Source organism: Zalophus californianus, chromosome 10, assembly GCF_009762305.2.
Source record: "Zalophus californianus isolate mZalCal1 chromosome 10, mZalCal1.pri.v2, whole genome shotgun sequence".
NCBI classification, from domain to species: Eukaryota; Metazoa; Chordata; class Mammalia; order Carnivora; family Otariidae; genus Zalophus; species Zalophus californianus.
In genome coordinates, this window is record NC_045604.1 from 31,035,260 (window position 1) to 31,056,905 (window position 21,646).

At 35.9% G+C, this 21,646-nt stretch overlaps 2 pseudogenes; one reads left to right on the plus strand and one right to left on the minus strand.

Moving 5' to 3' along the window:
- The window catches only part of LOC113932620, a 208,862-nt pseudogene that overhangs the window by 95,163 nt on the left and 92,053 nt on the right, over positions 1–21,646 (plus strand).
- LOC113932474 lies at positions 11,413–11,784 on the minus strand (annotated as a pseudogene).

The following is a 21,646-nucleotide window of genomic DNA, read 5'->3' on the forward strand; positions in this document are numbered from 1 at the left end:
TTTCCAATGCTCTTAATTCCTTTATTGAAATCTGTATTTTCAATTGATATAATATTCTTTGTGTCTGAAAATGTCTTTTAATATTTATTATAGTTTTTGTCTGCTAATAATGAATTCTCTGGGTTTTGTTTTTGTTATGTTTTGGTTGTCTTATATATGAAAATGTTTTTATTTGGTCTTCATTTTTGAAAGATTATTTTCTGGAAATAAATTTCTATGTTGACAGAAGTACAGAGAGAATCACATAGGATAAGATGAACAGAGAAGTCAACCAGTAACTAATGCTGCAGAGAAATAGAAAGAGTGAAGAAAGAGAATGAGATTTGCTAATTAAAATATCACTTGTGCTCCTCAAGACATTGGCTCTGTATTTCTCAGAATTAAGGAGAAAATATTGATAGTGGTGGCAGCTTATTTTTGCAAGAAGCTTGGTAGTAAAATTAGGACACAATAATAGACTGATAGAATAGGATACCAAAATGATTTTACTGGTTTTATTAGTTTGTTTTCAATATATCAAAATATAAGTTGTAGGGAAATGAAAAAGGAGCTCACGGAGAGAGGGTTTAAACAAGCAAACACAACACAGGGATAGTTGATAAAGCAAACTTTAGAACAAAGTAGAGAGAATGGAATTTTATGGTACTGGTTTTCTATTGATATACCAAAATATCACAAACTTAGCAATTCAAAACAGTGCCCGTTTATTAGCTCACAGTTCTGTAGGTCAGATGTCTGCCATAATAGTGTTGGGCTGTTTGTTTTTTGCCTGGAATTTCCACTTTATCATGACCCCAAAGATACCCTTTACTTTCCCTCTGTACTTCCTGTATCCCATGCCTCCATCTTCACTGATGCATACCCTTGTTTTAATGAAGCACATCTGATAGCAGCTTCTTGAGGAGGAGTACAAGATAGATTATCCTGGAGACATTGCATATCTCTACATCACCCTTGATTTATGGTTTGGCTGGGTATCAAGCCCTAGGTTTGAAATAATTTCCCCAGAGAATTTTGTAGACATTGTTCCATTGTCTGGCTTCCAGTGTTGTTCTTAAGCAGGCTAAAGCCTTTCTAATACCAGATCTTTTTCATGTGACCCATTTATTTATTTATTTTTTTACTTCCTTGCAAGCTTGAAGAATCTTATCTTTGCCCCAGGATTCTAAAATGTCATGTTACTATGCCTTGATATGGGTAAACTTTTATCTATTTTGCTAAGCACACAGTGGGCTGTTTTCATTCTGGTGACTAATGTCCTTCAGTTATGAGAAAAATTCATGAATTATTTAATTGATGGGTTTCTCCCTTCAGTTTTTATTATGCTCTCTTTCTGGCACTTCTGTTATTTAGATGTTGTACCTCCTTGACTGTTCTTCTCATTTTCTTATCTCTTTTCTTCTTAATTCTCTGTCTTTTTTTATTGTTCTTGTTTCAGTTTTTCTGCTTTGTGGGAGATCTGAACTTTATCTTTAAAAACTTCTATAGAATTTTTCAGTTTTGCTAAATCTTTTTATAGTACCTTTGTTCTTTTCTCATGAAAAATATCTTATTTCTTTTTTTTTAGATTTTATTTATTTATTTGAGAGATAGAGAGAGAATAAGAGAGAGAGAGAGCATGAGAGGGGGAAGGGTCAGAGGGAGCAGACTCCCCGCGAGCAGGGAGCCTGATGTGGGACTCGATCCTGGGACTCCAGGATCATGACCTGAGCCGAAGGCAGTCGCTTAACCAACTGAGCCACCCAGGCACCCGAAAAATATCTTATTTCTAAAAAAATATTTAAAAATAATAAAAAATTTGGAAATTTAAAAAAAAATCCTATTTCTGTGATAGCAATAAAATGTTTTAATCTTATCTCATGCATAGTCTTTATTTTCAAAAATTTCTGTCTTGGGGCACCTGGGTGGCTCAGTCAGTTAAGCATCTGCCTTCAGCTCAGGTCATGATCCCAGGGTCCTGGGATTGAGTACCGCATTGGGCTCTCTGCTCAGCAAGGAGCCTGTTTCTCTCTCTCCCTCTGCCCTTCCCCATACTCGTTCTCTCTCTCTTTCACTTGTTCTCTCAAATATATAAAATAAAATCTTTTTAAAAATTTCTGTCTTTTTTTATTTTGAGCTCTATCTTTTAAGTTGGATACATTTTACAGATGACTCGTGATTTTTGTGTGTCTGCTAATATTAAAAGCTGATTGGAAACATTAAGTCCTTAAATGAGGCTTGTTATAGTGACCTTCATTATAAGTCATGTCATTTCCTTGCGATGGAGGGGAATGTAAGTATATTCATTTATTGGGATCTCATTTGATTTTTAATGGGTAGAAAAATAAACTTTAAATAATTTGGATGATCTTCTCACCATTCCACACTTTCAATGTATTCCCTTGAGTAGTGACATGGGAGATATATGTCTGCTGGGACATCAAATAATGTGAGTGTCTTGCCACACTGAGATTTCCATGTTTTAGGAGCATTGTTTTTTCATACAATAGTGACATTAATGAAAAAATTCAACTACTTCAACAGGATGTTCAATTAAAGGAAGAGCTTTGTTCCATAGCTAGAGTAAAATGATAAATATTATATTCATCTACAATATGATATCCTCTAAAGGATTTTGAAATATAATTTGAACTATCATTTATCTAGCGAAGGATGACTAGAATGTTATGGAGGAAAGCTTAAAGAATCAGGATTGTTCAACCCTAGATAAATATTTGGGATGGGTATAATAACTACTATTGATTATTTCCCAAAGTTCTTCTGTGAAAGCTGAGATAAATGTATTCAGCATATATACAGAGAAAATAGATAATCTTCTTTACAGGACAAGACATTCTGAATTAGAATGGAGGCTGATGACTAGAGTTCTTTCTAACACTCCAAGAAGCTATTGGTTAAGCTTATAACATTATCGTCATATTTGGAACAAATGACCAAGTCTACATGCTTAGTAATACAGTATGAATGATTGGTTTGTAAAATTAATTTATCTACATTTGAGAATGTCTATTCAAAGTGATGTATTAACAAATCAGTGAAGCAGAAATATAAAAAAAACATGTGTTGCAATTTCCCCCATAATTCATATTGCTAATTATAAATATGTTTATTCTTCCATATATTTTTACATATTTATGATTAGAAATTAAACTAGGGGCACCTGGATGGCTCAGTCAGATAAGCGTCTGACTCTTGATTTCACCTCAGGACATGATTTCAGGGTCATGAGATGGAGCCCCATGTCAGGTTCCCTACTCAGCCTGGAGTCTACTTGAGATTCTCTCTCCCTCTCTCTCTCTGCCCCTCCCCCCACTGGTGCTAAATAAATAAATAAATAAATAAGTTTAAAAAAAAAGAAATTAAACTAGACAAACTTAAATTACTCATTACATTTCACATTTGATATATGGGAAAGCCTAACAAATTTTAAATAATTATATGGAAAAGGTAAAAATTTTAAACTATTTATATAAAATGTTAATTCTTACCAGGTATTACTGATGTGAAGATAGCATAATATAATGACTTAATCTCACATTTAGTTACACAGTATCACAAATTACAAAGAGTAAAGTGCATTGGGTACCACTTCTGGTAATGCTCTCCTACACCATAGATAAACCAAACCAAGATTAGAAACAGGCACATTTGATAAGCATTGGTATTCACATTATCTATTTTATCAAAGTTGCTGTTAAAAAAAGTAAAGATTAGTTTGTGATTTTAATAAATGTCCAAATGCAATCAAAGAAAATGGCAAGAAAGTTTTAAAGTTTATTTTCCAGCCTTGTGCAAAAAGATTAGTGTGGTAAGATGTAGTCTATATATCCATCTAAGGATTATTAGGTACCATTAAATAATGTAGTTTTTGCATGGCTTTAAATATGTTTCCAGTATCTAAGCAATAAACTCATAATTAAAATGATAATGATGTTTATGCTTAAGGTTTAGATAACAAAAGTAATCAGGACTTATGGAATACAATAAATCAAGCCATCAAACTGATATGGTATATGTGGAAAAGTTGGGTAGGACAATACAAAATCTTTGAGTAGGGTCCCTGGGTGGTTGAGTTGTTAAGTGTCTGCCTTCGGCTCAGGACATGATCCCAGGGTCCTGGGATTGAGCCCTGCATCAGGCTCCCTGCTCAGTGGGAAGCCTGCTTCTCCCTCTCCCACTCCCCCTGCTTGTGTTCCCTCTCGCTGTGTCTCTCTCTGTCAAATAAATCAATAAAATCTTTAAAAAAAATCTTTGAGTAAAACTCAAAGGCAGGTAAGAGGTGTGGTCTTACATAAAACATAAAAGACAGGTCAAATAAACTGACTATAATCTTTCCCGTTTTAAAAAAAAAGACGTACATCAGCAGTAGACCAGCATTAGAGTTTCCTGTTTTTCATTCAAACTGTTGATCAAAATGCATCTGTAATCTAGCTTGTTATTACTCCATTCACACTTTATCCATTTAACTTAATACATTAAAATTTCACAGTCATGAATAAACCTGAAAACCCCAACATTTTATTTTGAAAGTGACTTAGGGCTTGATACATATATTTCTTTGCTGATTCTGCCCTTAGACCATGTAGCTATCAGATTTATGTTACTTCCATAATGGAGACCACTCTGTATCCCACAGATCATTTGTTTAATAAAATTCACATAGCTACTCACTGAATACTAAAACTATATAAGCATGCACTGAGGCACCCAGCAACCAGAAGAATTCAATCTCTGTTACACCATTATTAAAGATTAAATCACAGTTTTGTTAGTGGTCTATGAAATTCTACATTTAAGAACATTGCTGACATACTCTAGCAAGACTTGAAATATTCATATGCTAAAGCATTTATTTCATAGAACAAAATGATTTACATGTTACATGGAAGTAAAGAGGTAGCAATGGGAATTTATAGTACAGACAATGCCTGGAAATTTATTCTTTTTTAGACCAAATTAAGCTATGAGCCCCCATATGAGAACTTTTTTCTTGATTCACAGTAAGACCAAAACTATGTTTGATTTAATTCAAGGCTACTTTTTCATAGCCAGCAGCAAATCCATTAAAGTGCTATTCTGAGTTTCATCTAGACATGTTATCACTGTCCTGCAACATAGCAACTCAATATAAACATATTTTCCAAGTGCAGTACAAGTGTACAAAGATCATTCATCTGATCACAGTTGGAGTGGGATCATTATGTAATGTTTCTGCTGCAGAAATAGCCAAAGGCCTATCTAAGAACACAAATAGCCTACTGCTCCTATAAAATTTTAGAAAGAAAAGAGTGGAAGTTGGAACTATTAATTGCAATGAAAATTTCAAGCATATAGGGCCACCTGGGTGGCTCAGTCAGTTAGTGTCCGACACTTGGTTTTGGCTCAGGTCATGATCTTGGGGTTGTGGGATAGAACCCTGAGTCCAGCTCCACACTCAATGGGGAGTCTGCTTGAGATTCTTTCCATCTGCCCCTCCCCCCCACTCTATCTCAAATGAATCTTTTTTTTTAAGATTTTATTTGTTTATTTGACAGAGAGAGAGATAGCACGCACAAACAGGGGGAGCAGCAGACCGAGGGAGAAGCAAACTCCCCGCTGAGCAGGGAGCCGGACGACGTGGGGCTGGATCCCAAGACCCCGGATCATGACCTGAGCCGAAAGCAGCCGCTTAACCAACTGAGTCACCCAGGAGCCCCACAAATGAATCTTTTTTTAAAAAAATAAAATTTCAAGCTTATATATATGTGTGTGTGTGTTTGAAATAATGATAATTTTACTTTCAAAATAGTTTATGTATCTACAATGAAATGACTTTCCTTTTGTTTAAGATGTTTTTGTTTCACTTAAATTTTCAGGGATTGTTTTTCAGGTGATGAAACATCCTTTTTGGAAATGAATTTTGAACCATTCTCTTTCTATTAACCAGTTTAATGATCTTGAAGAAATCATTTCACCCGTCAGAACCTTAGTTTTCTTATCCATCAAGTGAGAAGATTGAGCAGGTGATTTGTGTCTTTCCAAGTACTATACAGACTTGGATTCACAAAGTGCCTACTGTATTTTGTGAAAACAGTAGAGGTTGCTAGGAAAAATGACAAACTGAATAATGATTAAATTTAATATTTACTGACAGAAAAAAATTATCACTTTTTCAAACATGGAATATCAAAAAATAATCCCTAAGGACTGAACTTGAATATCTAAACATAAACTGGAAACACTAGCATAAGGAACAGAGGGTAATGTGCTTCTATCACAGAAAAATTGATTGTTTACAGAAAAGAAACCAATGCATTGTTTAGAATACATTTATAAATAATTTAGCATTCTAAATAGAATGGATTATATTCTCAAATGTTCATGAATACAGCTATTACTCATTATAAGCAAACTTAAACTTTAAGCAGAAAATTAAAATTTAGAAATTGCTAAAGAAAAGGACTAGTTTATTTTAAATTATGTGAGCTCTTGAAATTAAGAGCTTTACATTATGTGCCAGTATATAGTAACCCTTAGAGAGAGAGAGAGAAACAGGCCAAGAACTGAAGATCAAGGAATGTCTAACAATGGAAGACATCTCTGTGATCCCAGGAATGTGAAAAGAGATATATGAAATGTCAATGTTAGGAGAGATAATGCACATTTTAAGAAGTGTTTTTTAAGTGCAGCAAATTTAGCAAAGAATAAAATTGAATTATTATTATAGGTTCTACACATAATAGGGTGATAATTACTATTATAAAATTTAACTTTTTTATTACAGTTATTCAATTTAGTAACTGAAACTTCCCCCCTTATGTTTGAGTTCATAATCTTCTCCACAAAAAAATAATTATACCTTAAACAGGTTCATTAGACTAACACCATCACACCTGAAGTCAAATTTCTCTTAGAAATAAATTGGTCATTTCCATATGGAGAATTCCTGGGGAGTGTGTAGCACATAGTGAACTGATTCTATGATTTTGATAGAAAGACCTTTAGTGTAATTCATATTCAAGATCTTCTCATAAGAATTCAATATTCACAATTTCATTAGAACCATGAAATCAGCTCAATTTTCACCACCACCTCACTGACCCCCAGCCATCAGTAAATATGATGAAGCCAAGATAAGTGACACAAACGATTTGAAATCAGGCACAAGTATTTCAGTGCGACCTAACCAGTGCCTTTCTATTGATAAACTACTTTGTATTAGGGATAAATGACTTGTGATATATATGCCCCAATAATTAGCCTTTGGGGGAAACCCTTCTGTTCATACAGATTTACTTATTTAACTACTTATATATCTCCTTCCTAAATTAGCTTTTGAATTATTGTCCCAAAATATTACAAAAGCATTTGGAGAAGCTTCTCCCCTCCCTGCCCCCTGCAATCAATCTGTAGGTTAACCTTCATTTCTAGGTCGACCTGGCTTTACATAATAAAATAACTTCAAGCACACATGTGTCGTGAAAAGCCATTCTCCCTGAAGCTGCATTATGATGATCAACAGAAATTGCTTTGCCAGGAAAGACAGTTTTTATCATTGTATTTTGAGTTATTCTGTTAAAGAGAAAATTGCATTGGGCAAAAATTCTTCTGGAATTATATATTTTATACTGTTACAACAGGAACTTAAAATGTTTTGCACAAAAATGTTAGTGAAATGCTTCAAAATACAAGAAATATCATGGGCTATTTTTCTCACTCTCAGTTTTATATAGATGATTTTCTATGTGGTTTTAATATGTAAGCTATGATGTTTACATAGATGGCCAATCAAATATTCACCAAGTACCTACTTGTATTTTAAAAATTTTAGTGAGCATATGTAACAAACATATTGTCCTCTATAAGCTTACATGTATAATCAAAAGAATCAGAAGACTCAGCTGCTAAAATTTAATCATGTTTTTACCTTGTTCTAATATCTCTTATCCTGAAAGATTTTACCCTTGTTCTAAAATTCTCACTAAATATAATTTTTATTTTCATTGTAAGAAATTTTTTTTCTCTGCATCTACCACCAATTAACTGTTCAAATGACCCTAATCTGGCTTTCCCACATTTCCTTTGAAATTGCTCTTAAGGTCAACAGCCAAATCCCACGAACACTTTTCCATCTTTGACTTCACAGCAACCTTTAACAAAGCAAACTCTGTTTCCTTTTTGAGACACTACTTTCTCTTGTCTTCCATGACACCAGTATCTCCTGTTTTTCCTCATCTCACTGGATACTCCTCCCCATCACTTTTTCTGGTCCTCTTCTACCTAAAATCTGTACATTGGCATGTCTTAGAGCAGTGTCCCAGGCCCTCTTCTCTTTCTGGCTATGCCATTTCCTGGATAATTTTATCCAGTAATATGACTAACATAACATTTATATCAGTGGATCTCATTCCTACTGGACCTAATGCTTTCTCTATGAGGAAGTATTATATAACACTGCCTTCTCTACTATCCCCCTATAAAATTTATAGATAATATAAGTGACCCACAGACACGATTAGAAAAAAATTGATATGCCAACTAACTCAAAGATACAGGAAAAATAAAAGGAAATTAATTTAAAATAAAATAATTTACTTTAACAAATAAATATTTAAGAATGTCTTTATTAGAAGACGTAACATAGGTAATGCTCATGCTTATTTATAATAAATATATTTGGACTTAGGAGGACAGATAAAATCAGAACCCATGCCATATAAGAGTCAGAAGAAAATAAAAGTACAGAGAAGTAGAAATGGGCATGAGAATAAAAACTAGTTTAGAATAAGTTATAATAAACACAATTCATTTGTATATGATAAGAAGAAGAGAGAAATGAGCCCAATGGAAGTAAGAGAACTGGCCAAGATAAATTTCAGACTGTTGAACTGAAAGCAGTAAGATAGTTTGATATTCTATAAAAGAGCTGTGCCTTTTTTCTAAGTATAGTATCAACATAATTCCTATGTTCTTGCATGAAATGAGGTAGTGATAAAGTATCTCAAGATCTCAAATATATTTTCTCTCTCAAAATTCCACCACAAATGGAGGCATACATTTTGTCTCTAGTACAAAAACAAAAAACAACAACAACAAACAAACAAAAAAACAACCCGAGCTCTACTTCAGTAGGCAACAGGGACTAGAGGAAAGATTAGAAAAAGAAGCAGTAATATAAAAGGCAATAGAGAACTTGTATGTTAGAACTCTGGGGACAAAATCACAGCAAAGCTGGAAAACAATAGACAACCAGAAACAAATATAACACTTCCACATGTAATTTTTGCTTTAAGAGATTTCTTATCTTGGCAGTGATATGAATTATCTTTAAAAAATCTTTTATTAACTAAATGCCTTAATACAGCTGCACTCAAATAATATTCAATCATCTGTTACATAGATGAAATTGGTCTCATTGATTTTAAATCGCTGCACTGCAGCACGGAAACCCTTTACCATCAGATGTATGCCTGAAAATAAAATAATGCATTGACTAGACAGATAAACAGAATGAATAAACTTATTCTGTGGTTTTCAAATACTGTATTTATTTAAATTTCCCTTTCTCTAACAAGCTTCTCATAAATTACTGGGCCTTTTATGTAACTTCTTGTAAAAAAAATTAGGATTATCATGTGCTTAATTACTACCAATTTATCTTTTTAGGGTGTTTAGTTGAGGGGAATATTGAAAAGTTGTGCAGGACATGGGATAATAATTTGTTTTGCCAAACTGTCAGACACACTGCAGATCATCTAACATTCCCAGCCATTGCCAAGCAAATATCAGAAGCACCTCCCAATCATTGTGACATCCAAGACATGCTCCCGTAAAATTTCCAAACACTCCAGGATGGCAATACAATGCTTGCTGTGAGCTACAGATCTATATGCTGACACTCTTGTGCCTGAGCCAGACTTATATCCTACTGCCTACTTAACAAATACTGGAGTATTAGATTTGATATTTCCCCTTCCTGTACTCTTTACTTGTAATCTGCAAAAATTCCCATTCACTCTACTTACAACAGATTTTTAAAATATATTCATTTCCACTGTCTAGACTTCAGTCCAAGCCTTGATTAGTTTTCCTTTTGACCAGCACAGTAACTTCTTGATTGTTTTCTAGTATTACTAATGTAATGTATGGTGATTAACATAGCATAGCACCCCTACTATGCCTCCATGTTCGGGCCTAAAGGCTTTGGGCGGGGTGGAGCTGAGAGTCACACTTTCAAGTAAACCCAGGTCATGGAAATTTAATATAACTATTTGCCATCTGTATATCTTTTTTCATGAGATGTCTGCTCAGATCTTTTCCCATTTTTTTTTCCTGAGTGTTCAACTTTATTGGGGGCATGGGAGCTGACAGGGGGCCCCGGGTGCCTGGGGATAAGGCCTGCAATCAGCCTGGAAGGGCAGTGGCCTGGTGGGCAGCCAGGGATAGCATTTACACACAGCAGCCAGCATGAACTTTTTTAAAGACTTTATTTTTCAGAGCACAGTTAGTTTCATAGCAAAACTGACTGAAAGTTATAGAGATTTCCCATAGACCCCCTATCCTCACACATGCATAACCTCCCCCATAATCAATATCCTGCACCAGAGTGGTATATTGGTTACAATTTATGAACCTACACTGACACATAATCACCTGAAGTGCATACTTGACATTAAGGTTCATTCTTGGTGTTGTAAATTCTATGAATTTGGACAAATGTGTAATGACAGACACTCATCATTACAGGATCATACAGAGTATTTTCACTGCTGTAAAAATCCTCTGTGTTCAACCTATTCATTGCTCCCCACAACACCCTCCCTACCTCTAGCATTTACTGATCTTTTACTGTCTCTATAGTTTTGCCTTTCCAGAAAATCATATATTCAGAATCATACTGCATGTAGTCCTTTCACATTGGCTTCTTTCACTTAGTAATGTGCTTTGAAGCTTCCTCATGTCAGTGCTGAATAGTATTCCATTGCCTGGATGTGCCACAGTTTATTTATCCACTCACCTACTGAAAGACATCATGCTTGCTTCCAAGTTGGGCAATTATGAATAAAACTGCTATAAAATTCCTGAGGAGGTTTTAATGTGGACCTAAATTTTCAGCTCCTTTGAGTAAACATGAAGGAGCATGAATGCTGGATTGTATGGTAAAAAGTATGTTTAGTTTTGCAAGAAACAATCAAACTGTCTTCCAAAGTGGCTATAACATTTGCATTCTCACCACCAATGAATGAGAGTCCCTGTTGCTTTTCATCCTTGCCAGCATCTGGTGTTATCAGTAATCCAGTTTTGGGCCGTTCTGAGACATGTGTAGTGGTATCTCATTGTTGTTTTAATATATAGTTGTGGAGTATCTTTTAATATAACTATTTGCCATCTGTATATCTTTTTTCATGAGATGTCTGCTAAGATCTTTTCCCATTTTTTTTTCTGAGTGTTCAACTTTATTGAGGGCATGGGAGCCGACAGGGGGCCCCTGGGTGCCTGGGGATAAGGCCTGCAATCAGCCTGGAAGGGCAGTGGCCCGGTGGGCAGCCAGGGATAGCGTTTCCATGACCTGGGTTTACTTGAAAGTGTGACTCTCAGCTCCAGCCCGCCCAAAGCCTTTAGGCCCGAACATGGAGGCATATGGTGGTTGCAGTACGGCTTGCCTTCATGCTCAGCATGGCCCCCCGACGTCAGCGTCTTTCTACATTTCTCACACTTCAGGCAAGGCTGATGCCAGTCTTTCCCCAGAGGGGTCACCCACTCAGCAAAGTACACCTCCTTGTCTCACTTAGGGCACTTAGGCATGGTGGCTGGGGGTCCGGCGCGGACTTCTGGGCAGGAGCAGCTCTTTTCCCATTTTTAAATTAGGTTGTTCATTTTCTTATTGTTGAGTTGTAAATATTATTTGCATATATTGAATAAGAGTACTTTATTAGGGAAAAATGTTGGTATTTTGAATATGTCTTTTCAAATATTTTCTCACTGTTTGTGGCTTCTCATTCTCTTGACAGTGTCTTTTCCAGAACAGAAGTTTAAATTTTAATGAAGTCTGGCTTACCAATTACTTCTTTCATGGATCATGCCTTTGGTGTTGTATCTAAAAAGTCATTATCATATCCAAGGTCATCTAGGTTTTCTCCTATGTTATCTTCTAGGAGTTTTATACTTTTAGATTTTACATTTAGATATATTACTCATCTTGAGATTTTTGTGAGGGGTGTAATCTCCATTTCTACATTCATTTTCTTTGCATATCCATGTCCAGTTGTTCCAACACCATTTGTTGAAAAGACTCCATTGTATTACTGTGCTCCTTTGTTGAAGATCAGTTGACTGTATTTATATGGATCTCTAACTCTCTATTCTCTTCCATTTGTTTACTTGTCTATTCTTTCACCAATACCACAGCACCCTGATGACCGTGGCTTTAAAATAAGTCTTGAAGTTGGGTGTTAGTCTTCCAACTTCTCTACTCTCCTTTAATATTCTGTTCGCTATTGTGGATTTTTTGCCTTTCCATATAAATTTTAGAGACTGATACTCCATTGTTTTTAACCACACGTTTGAATGTAGTGACATTGGATCTATGGATGTGAAAATATACTTACATATGTATATGATAGATATCCTCACAACATCACTATGAAGTAAGTTTTGTTTATTTATTTTTTAATTTTTTATTGTTATGTTAATCACCATACATTACATCATTAGTTTTTGATGTAGTGTTCCATGATTCATTGTTTGTGCATAACACCCAGTGCTCCACGCAGAACGTGCCCTCTTTAATACCCATCACCAGGCCAACCCATCCCGCCACCCCCCTCCCCTCTAGAACCCTCAGTTTGTTTTTCAGAGTCCATAGTCTCTCATGGTTCGTCTCCCCCTCTGATTTATCCCCCTTCATTTTTCCCCTCCAGCTATCTTCTTCTTTTTTTTCTTAACATATATTGCATTATTTGTTTCAGAGGTACAGAACTGTGATTCAACAGTCTTGCACAATTCACAGCGCTCACCGTAGCACATACCCTCCCCAATGTCTATCACCCAACTACCCCATCCCTCCCACCCCCCACCACTCCAGCAACCCTTTGTTTCCTGAGATTAAGAATTCCTCATATCAGTGAGGTCATATGATACATGTCTTTCTCTGATTGACTTATTTCACTCAGCATAACACCCTCCAGTTCCATCCATGTTGTTGCAAATGGCAAGATCTCATTCCTTTTGATGGCTGCATAATATTCCATTGTGTATATATACCACCTCGTCTTTATCCATTCATCTGTCGATGGACATCTTGGCTCTTTCCACAGTTTGGCTATTGTGGACATTGCTGCTATAAACATTGGGGTGCACGTACCCCTTCGGATCCCTACATTTGTATCTTTGGGGTAAATACCCAGTCGTGCAGTTGCTGGATTGTATGGCAGCTCTATTTTCCACTGTTTGAGGAACCTCCATAATGGTTTCCAGAGTGGTTGCACCAGCTTGCATTCCCACCAACAGTGGAGGAGGGTTCCCCTTTCTCCACATCCCCGCCAACATCTGTCGTTTCCTGACTTGTTAATTTGAGCCATTCTGACTGGGTGAGGCGGTATCTCACTGAGGTTTTGATTTCTCTTTCCCTGATGCTGAGTGATGTTGAGCACTTATTCATATGTCTCTTGACCATTTGAATGTCTTTGGAAAAAATGTCTGTTCATGTCTTCTGCCCATTTCTTGATTGGATCATTTGTTCTTTGGGTGTTGAGTTTCATAAGTTCTTTATAGATTTTGGATACTAGCCCTTTATCTGATATATCATTTGCAAATATCTTCTCCCATTCTGTCGGTTGTCTTTTGGTTTTGTGGACTGTTTCTTTTGCTGTGCAAAAGCTTTTTATCTTGAGGAAATCCCAAGAGTTCCTTTGTGCCCTTTCTTTGCTTGCCTTTGGCGATGTTTCTAGGAAGAAGTTGCTGCGGCTGAGGTCGAAGAGGTTGCTGCCTGTGTTCTCCTTTAGGATTTTGAAGGACTTCTGTCTCACATTTAGGTCTTTCAACGATTTGAGGTCTATTTTTGTGTGTGGTGTAAGGAAATGGTCCAGTTTCATTCTTCTGCATGTGGCTGTCCAATTTTCCCAACACCATTTGTTGAAGAGACTGTCCCTTTCCTGCTTTGTCGAAGATGAGTTGACCATAGAGTTGAGGGTCCATTTCTGGGCTCCCTATTCTGTTCCATTGATCTATGTGTCTGTTTCTGTGCCAGTACCATACTGTCTTGATGATGACAGCTTTGTAATAGAGCTGGAAGTCCGGAATTGTGATGCCGTCAGCTTTGCTTTTCTTTTTCAATATTCCTCTGGCTATTTGGGGTCTCGTCTGATTCCATACAAATTTTAGGATTATTTTTTCCATTTCTTTGAAAAAAGTGGATGGTATTTTGTTGGGGATTGCATTGAATGTGTAGATTGCTCTAGGTAGCATTGACATCTTCACAATATTTGTTCTCCCAATCCATGAGCATGGAACGTTTTTCCATTTCTTTGTGTCTTCTTCAATTTCTTTCATGAGTATTTTATAGTTCTCTGAGTACAGATCCTTTGCCTCTTTGGTTAGATTTATTCCTAGGTATCTTATGGTTTTGGGTGCAATTGTAAATGGGATCGACTCCTTGATTTGACTCTCTTCTGTCTTGTTGTTGGTGTATAGGAATGCCACTGATTTCTGTGCATTGATTTTATATCCTGCCACTCGACTGAATTCCTGTATGAGTTCTAGCAGTTTTGGGGTGGAGTCTTTTGGGTTTTCCACATACAGTATCATATCATCTGCAAAGAGTGAGAGTTTGACTTCCTCTTTGCCAATTTGGATGCCTTTGATTTCTTTTTGTTGTCTAATGGCTGTGGCTAGGACTTCTAACACTATGGGGAATAGCAGTGGTGATAGTGGACATCCCTGTCGCGTTCCTGACCTTAGGGGAAAAGCTCTCAGCTTCTCCCCATTGAGAATGATATTCGCTGTAGGTTTTCCATAGATGGCTTTGATGATATTGAGGTATGTACCCTCTATCCCTATACTCTGAAGAGTTTTGATCAAGAAAGGATGCTGTACTTTGTCAAATGCTGTTTCTGCATCTATTGAGAGGATCATATGATTCTTGTTCTTTCTTTTGTTAATGTATTGTATCACGTTGATTGATTTGCAGATGTTGAACCAACCTTGCAGCCCAGGGATAAATCCCACTTGGTCATAGTGAATAATCCTTTTAATCTACTATTGGATCCTATTGGCTAGTATTTTGGTGAGAAATTTTGCATCCATGTTCATCAAGGATATTGGTCTATAATTCTCCTTTTTGATGGGGTCTTTGTCTGGTTTTGGGATCAAGGTAATGGTGGCCTCATAAAATGAGTTTGGAAGTTTTCCTTCCATTTCTATTTTTTGGAACAGTTTCAGGAGAATACGTATTAATTCTTCTTGAAATGTTTGGTAGAATTCCCCTGGGAAGCCATCTGGCCCTGGGCTTTTGTTTGTTGGGAGATTTTTGATGACTGCTTCAATTTCCTTAGTGGTGATAGGTCTGTTCAGGTTTCTATTTCTTCCTGGTTCAATTTTGGTAATTGATACATCTCTAGGAATGCATCCATTTCTTCCCGGTTATCTAATTTGCTGGCATAGAGTTGCTCATAATATGTTCTTATAATTGTTTGTATTTTTTTGGTGTTGGTTGTGATCTCTCCTCTTTCATTCATGATTTTGTGGATTTGGGTCATTTCTCTTTTCTTTTTGATAAGTCTGGCCAGGGGTTTATCAATCTTGTTAATTCTTTCAAAGAACCAGCTCCTAGTTTCGTTGATCTGTTTTACTGTTCTTTTGGTTTCTAGTTCATTGATTTCTGCTCTGATCTTTATTATTTCTCTTCTCCTGCTGGGTTTAGGCTTTATTTGCTGTTTTTTCTCTAGTTCCTTTAGGTGTAGGGTTAGGTTGTGTATTTGAGACCTGTCTTGTGTCTTGAGAAAGGCTTGTATTGCTATATACTTTCCTCTCAGGGCTGCCTTTGCTGTATCCCAAAGATTTTGAACAGTTGTGTTTTCATTTTCATTGGTTTCTATGAATTTTTTTTTTGGTTTCTATTAATTTTTTTAGTTCTTCTTTAATTTCCAGGTTGACCCAATCATTCTTCAGTAGGATGCTCTTTAGCCTCCATGTATTCGAGTTCTTTCTGACTTTCCTCTTGTGATTGAGTTCTAGTTTCAAAGCATTGTGGTCTGAAAATATACAGGGAATAATCCCAATCTTTTGGTACCAGTTGAGACCTGATTTGTGACCTAGGATGTGATCAATTCTGGAGAATGTGCCATAGGTACTAGAGAAGAATGTGTATTCTGTTGCTTTGGGATGGAATGTTCTAAATATGTCTGTGAAGTCCATATGGTCCAGTGTGTCATTTAAAGTCTTTATTTCCTTGTTGATCTTTTGCTTAGATGATCTGTCCATTTCAGTCAGGGGGGTGTTAAAGTCCCCCACTATTATTGTATTGCTGTCAATGTGTTTCTTCGCTTTTGTTATTAATTGCCTTATATAATTGGCTGCTCCCACGTTAGGGGCATAGATATTTACAATTGTTAGATCTTCCTGTAGGTTAGACCCTTTAAGTGGGATATAGTGTCCTTCCTCATCTCTTATTACAGTCTTTGTTTTAAAATCTAATTTGTCTGATATAAGGATTGCCACCCCAGCTCTCTTTTGGTTTCCATTAGCATGGTAAATGGTTTTCCACCTCCTCACTCTCAATCTCGGCGTGCCTTTGGGTCTAAAATGAGTCTTTCAGACAGCATATGGATGGGTCTTGTTTTTTAATCCAATCTGATAGCCTGTGTCTTTTGATTGGGGCATTTAGCCCATTTACATTCAGGGTAACTATTGAAAGATATGAATTTAGTGCCATTGTATTGCCTGTAAGGTGACTGTTACTGTATATTGTCTGTGTTCCTTTCTGATCTATGCTGCTTTTAGGCTCTCTCTTTGCTTAGAGGACCCCTTTCAATATTTCTTGGAGGGCTGGTTTTGTGTTTGCCAATTTCTTTAGTTTTTGTTTGTCCTGGAAGCTTTTTATCTCTCCTTCTATTTTCAATGACAGCCTAGCTGGATATAGTATTCTTGGCTACATATTTTTCTCATTTAGTGGTCTGAATATATCATGCCAGTCCTTTCTGGCCTGCCAGGTCTCTCTGGATAGGTCTGTTGCCAATCTAATGTTTCTACCATTGTAGGTTACATATCTCTTCTCCCAAACTGCTTTCAAGATTTTCTCTTTGTCTCTGAGACTCATAAGTTTTACTAATTAGATGTCGGGGTGTTGACCTATTTTTATTGATTTTGAGGGGGGTTCTCTGTGCCTCCCGGATTTTGATGCCTGTTTCCTTCCCCACATTAGGGAAGTTCTTTGCTATAATTTGCTCCAATATACCTTCTGCCCCTCTCTCTTTTTCTTCTTCTTTTGGGATCCCAATTATTCTAATGTTTTATCTTATCGTATCGCTTATCTCTCGAATTCTGCCCTCGTGATCCAGTAGTTGTTTATCTCTCTTTTTCTCAGCTTCTTTATTTTCCATCATTTGGTCTTCTCTATCACTGATTCTCTCTTCTGCCTCATTTATCCTAGCAGTTAGTGCCCCCATTTTTGATTGCACCTCATTAATAGCCTTTTTGATTTTGACTTGGTTAGATTTTAGTTCTTTTATTTCTCCAGAAAGGGTTTCTCTGATTACTTCCATGCTTTTTTCAAGCCCAGCTAGTATCTTTAAAATCATGATTCTGAACTCTAGGTCCAACATTGCACTAATGTCCGTATTGAGTAGGTCCCTGGCAGAGGGTACTACCTCTTGTTCTTTTTGTTGAGGTGATTTTTTTTGTCTTGTCCTTTTTCCAGAGGAAAATAGATGAATGAGAGAACAGAATACTAACAGGTTAACAACGTCCCCAGAGAATATACTCTAAACAAATCAGAAAAGACCTAAAACCAGGGGAAAAGAAAGGGAAAGAAAGAAAAAAGAAAGAGGAAAAAAAAGATAAAAACAAACAAAAACAGAACAAAACAAAAAAAAACAGGATATGATCAAATATGATCAGGCTCGTGTATAGATCAGTGCCACACACTAGATTTTGTGTGTATTTTGGTCTGTTAGAAGAAAGTGCTTCCTAAAATTTTAAAGAAAGACATATATGTAGAAAATAAAGGTTGATATGATGACGGGATGGAATATGACTATAAAGATGAAACTTGTAAAAAATTTTAAAAAAGGAATTTATAAGAAGATATTTGAAAAATAAAGAAGAGGATTAAAAAAAGGAAAGAAAGAAAAAAAGGGGGAGGAGAGAATATGATCAGTCAGGAGATTGGAACAAAGCCATACACTAGAGATTTTGGGTATACTTTGATATGTTTGAAGAAACTATCTCAAAATTTTAAAGAGAGAACAATTTATATATATATATATATATATTTATGCCAAAAATAACGGTAACTACTATGAAGCGATAGAATATGACTCTAAAAATGAAAAATAAAAAATTTTTTTAAAAAAAGGGATTGATAAGATGTTGGTTGAAAAAGGGAAAAAGAAAAATTCAAAAAAGAAAAAACACAGTTAAAAAAATTAACTTTGAAAAACTAATGAATCATGGTAAAAAAAAAGCCATGAATTCTATGTGCAGTATTCCCCTAGCACTCGAGTTCCCCCGTTCTCCTTGATCGGTAAACTTGGTCTTGGCTGGCGGTTCTTGCTGATCTTCTGGGGGAGGGGTCTGTTGCCGTGGTTCCCGAATGTCTTTGCCAGAGGCGGAATTGCCCCACCTTTGCAGGTCCGGGCTAAGCAATCTGCTCGGGTTTGCTCTCAGGAGCTTTTTTTCCCTGCGAGCTTTCTGTACAGCTTTGGAGGACAAGAGTGAAAATGGCGGCCTCCCAATCTCCGCTTGGGAGGAGCCAAGAACTCGGGGCCCCGCTCCTCAGTCTGCCCCCAGAGAAAAGTAGTCAGTCACTCCCATCTCCCTGCTCTCCGGCCGCACTCCGTGCTCACCCGGCTTGTGACCGAGCATTTCTATCTCTGGCACATGACCCCGTGTGGAGTCTCGAAACCCAGCAGATCCCTGCAGTGTGCTCCCGCGCTGCTCCTCCCAGGAGAGGAAGGGGAGTCTCCCTGGATCTGCCGCTTTTTGGGTCCCTGCTTCCAGAAAGTGGTTGCTTTTCTGTTCAGAAAGTTGTTGCTATTCTTTTCTTCGATCTCCTGTTGAGTTTGTAGGTGTTCAGAATGGTTTGATCCCTACCCAGCTGAATTCCTGAGACCTGGCGAAATCCAGGTCTCCTACTCCTCCGCCATCTTGCTGGTAACCTGAAGTAAGTTTTATTAATACAGAATACATTTTAAGCATCAAGGTGAAGGACTTCAGAGAGTAAGCTCTCAATAATTATTAGCCTGTCATCATCACCATCATCATTATCATCAACAGCAAAAATCTTTTTCACAGAGTTTCACAGAGAGTGGAAACTCGTTAAATGACTTGCTCAGTCCTGTAACTGGTAAGTGTAGGAGAACTCAAATTGAGGCCACCTGATTTTAAGCTTATTGTTCTTTCCACTAGTGGCGCTATGGATATTGAAATAGTAAATGAACTCTAAAACTATTTTTCTGATCTTTTTTTTTTTACCTAATGAAACTTTTATGGTACCATGTAGAATACAGTAGAAGATGGATTTTGCAATTAACTTAAACCCAACTCCTAGGGGTGATAGTATTTAGCTCTATCCTTTCTCAAATCCATAAAACTTCTTATTGTTTAGGCAAGTGAAAGAAGAAAGTATGACCTAAATAACATTGTCTAGCTAGAAGAGTACATATATGAAATGTTCTAGAAACTTTTGTGTTTTTAATAGAAAGTCTGCCTTATGCTATGTGCTAGAGAAAAGAATCATAGATTTGGGTACCAGAAATTTTTTTAAAGGAATTCACTTGTTTATTTCTGAGACTCAAGTAAGATACTTTACATGAAATGTCTGAGAATCCTATAAAATACAACTATGCTATATGGTAATTATCAACATACCATTTTCTAAATTATCACTGTATAATACTTGGTACATAATAGGCTATCAATATTATATTTGATGAATAAATAAATGTGATAAATTTATAATAATTTTTAATAGTTATCATATTTAATATTATGTAAATAGATATGTCATTCAAACTATAAAAAATAAAAGGTGAGAAAGTGGTTCCTATAAGAAATTTAATAACTAACCTATAACTATCCTATATTAAATAAACTATAAATTTAATTTTTATTAGATTATATAATAGGAGGCTATTTTCATTTCATTAACTATATTTGTAAATGTTTTCAGTATTTATGATATACTTAAAGTGTGTATTTTGCATTACATTTTATAGTAAGATAATTTCAAATCAATAGGATAATAATGAAAAGCTTTGAACTAAGGGAGATGTTTAGGTTTTTACTAGATATTAATAGCTTTCCTTGACTTCAACCATATGAAAACAAACCTAATGAATAAACACTTTTTAGCATAGTCCTTTTATTCCACATTGAATTTTGCTAGAGTTAAACGTTAAAATTTGGTATAATGGAAAGAAGAAAAAGAAAACAAACACACTGCAAATAATTAAAAAGGTTATTTGAATAATTTTTGATATTAAATACTTTATTGTTCACAAGTTAAGTTATAAGAAATCTAGAAATAATAAATCCAGAAGTCTATAGGGGAAAAATAAAAAGAAATTATAAGGTGAAATTTCTGCAAGTGAACTATACAATTTTAGAATAAAGCCATGTAATGTATAAGAGAACATTTATAAAGATATGTATATATGTATCAGACAAATGTTGAGTTGATTTATTTGCAGATGACATTCTACCTAATTTTGTCTTAGCTGCCTAGGAAACTTTTACTATAACCTGCATTTCTTAAACTCTTACTATCACCATGGCCTGCCCAAAGCAAGGATGAGATCACTGAACCATAAGCAGCAAAACCTCCCTATTGACTTTGCTTGCCTTTGAGGTTTCAAAGTCCTATAGAAGTCAATCTGAGAAATTCTGGCTGTTACTCTAACCCTGTGAAATGCCTCCAGGGGACACATTTTTCCCTTCCATCATAAAAAGGGAAAATAATTCAAAGAGAAATGTTAGACTTTGGGGGAGAGCTTGCACCATGATGGAAGGGAATAAAGAATGTTTTTGAGTGAGAGTTGATGCTCTCACTGTAACTGCTGATTCCTAATCTAGAAAATACCCATTGCACCTTTATTTCTTAAGACAAGAAGTATGCAACTCCTGGGAGGAAGTATATGGATGTGTGTGGATTCATATAGAGATTGATGTATAAATATATGGATTCACACACATATACAATATATATATATATATATATATATATATATATATATATATATATATATAATTACAAATATTTTACATATTGCAAATTACTTGATGTCATTTTCACATAGCTATAAACCTATGGAGAACTTCCTTGAAGCAGTCTAATTGCTATCCTTTTCCCAAAGACATAAGACCACTGTTTATTCTGTTGGAGAAGAGAAAAAAGACCTATGATTTGCCAATATCACTTTTCTTCTTACACTTTCCTCTCCTTTCTTTTTTA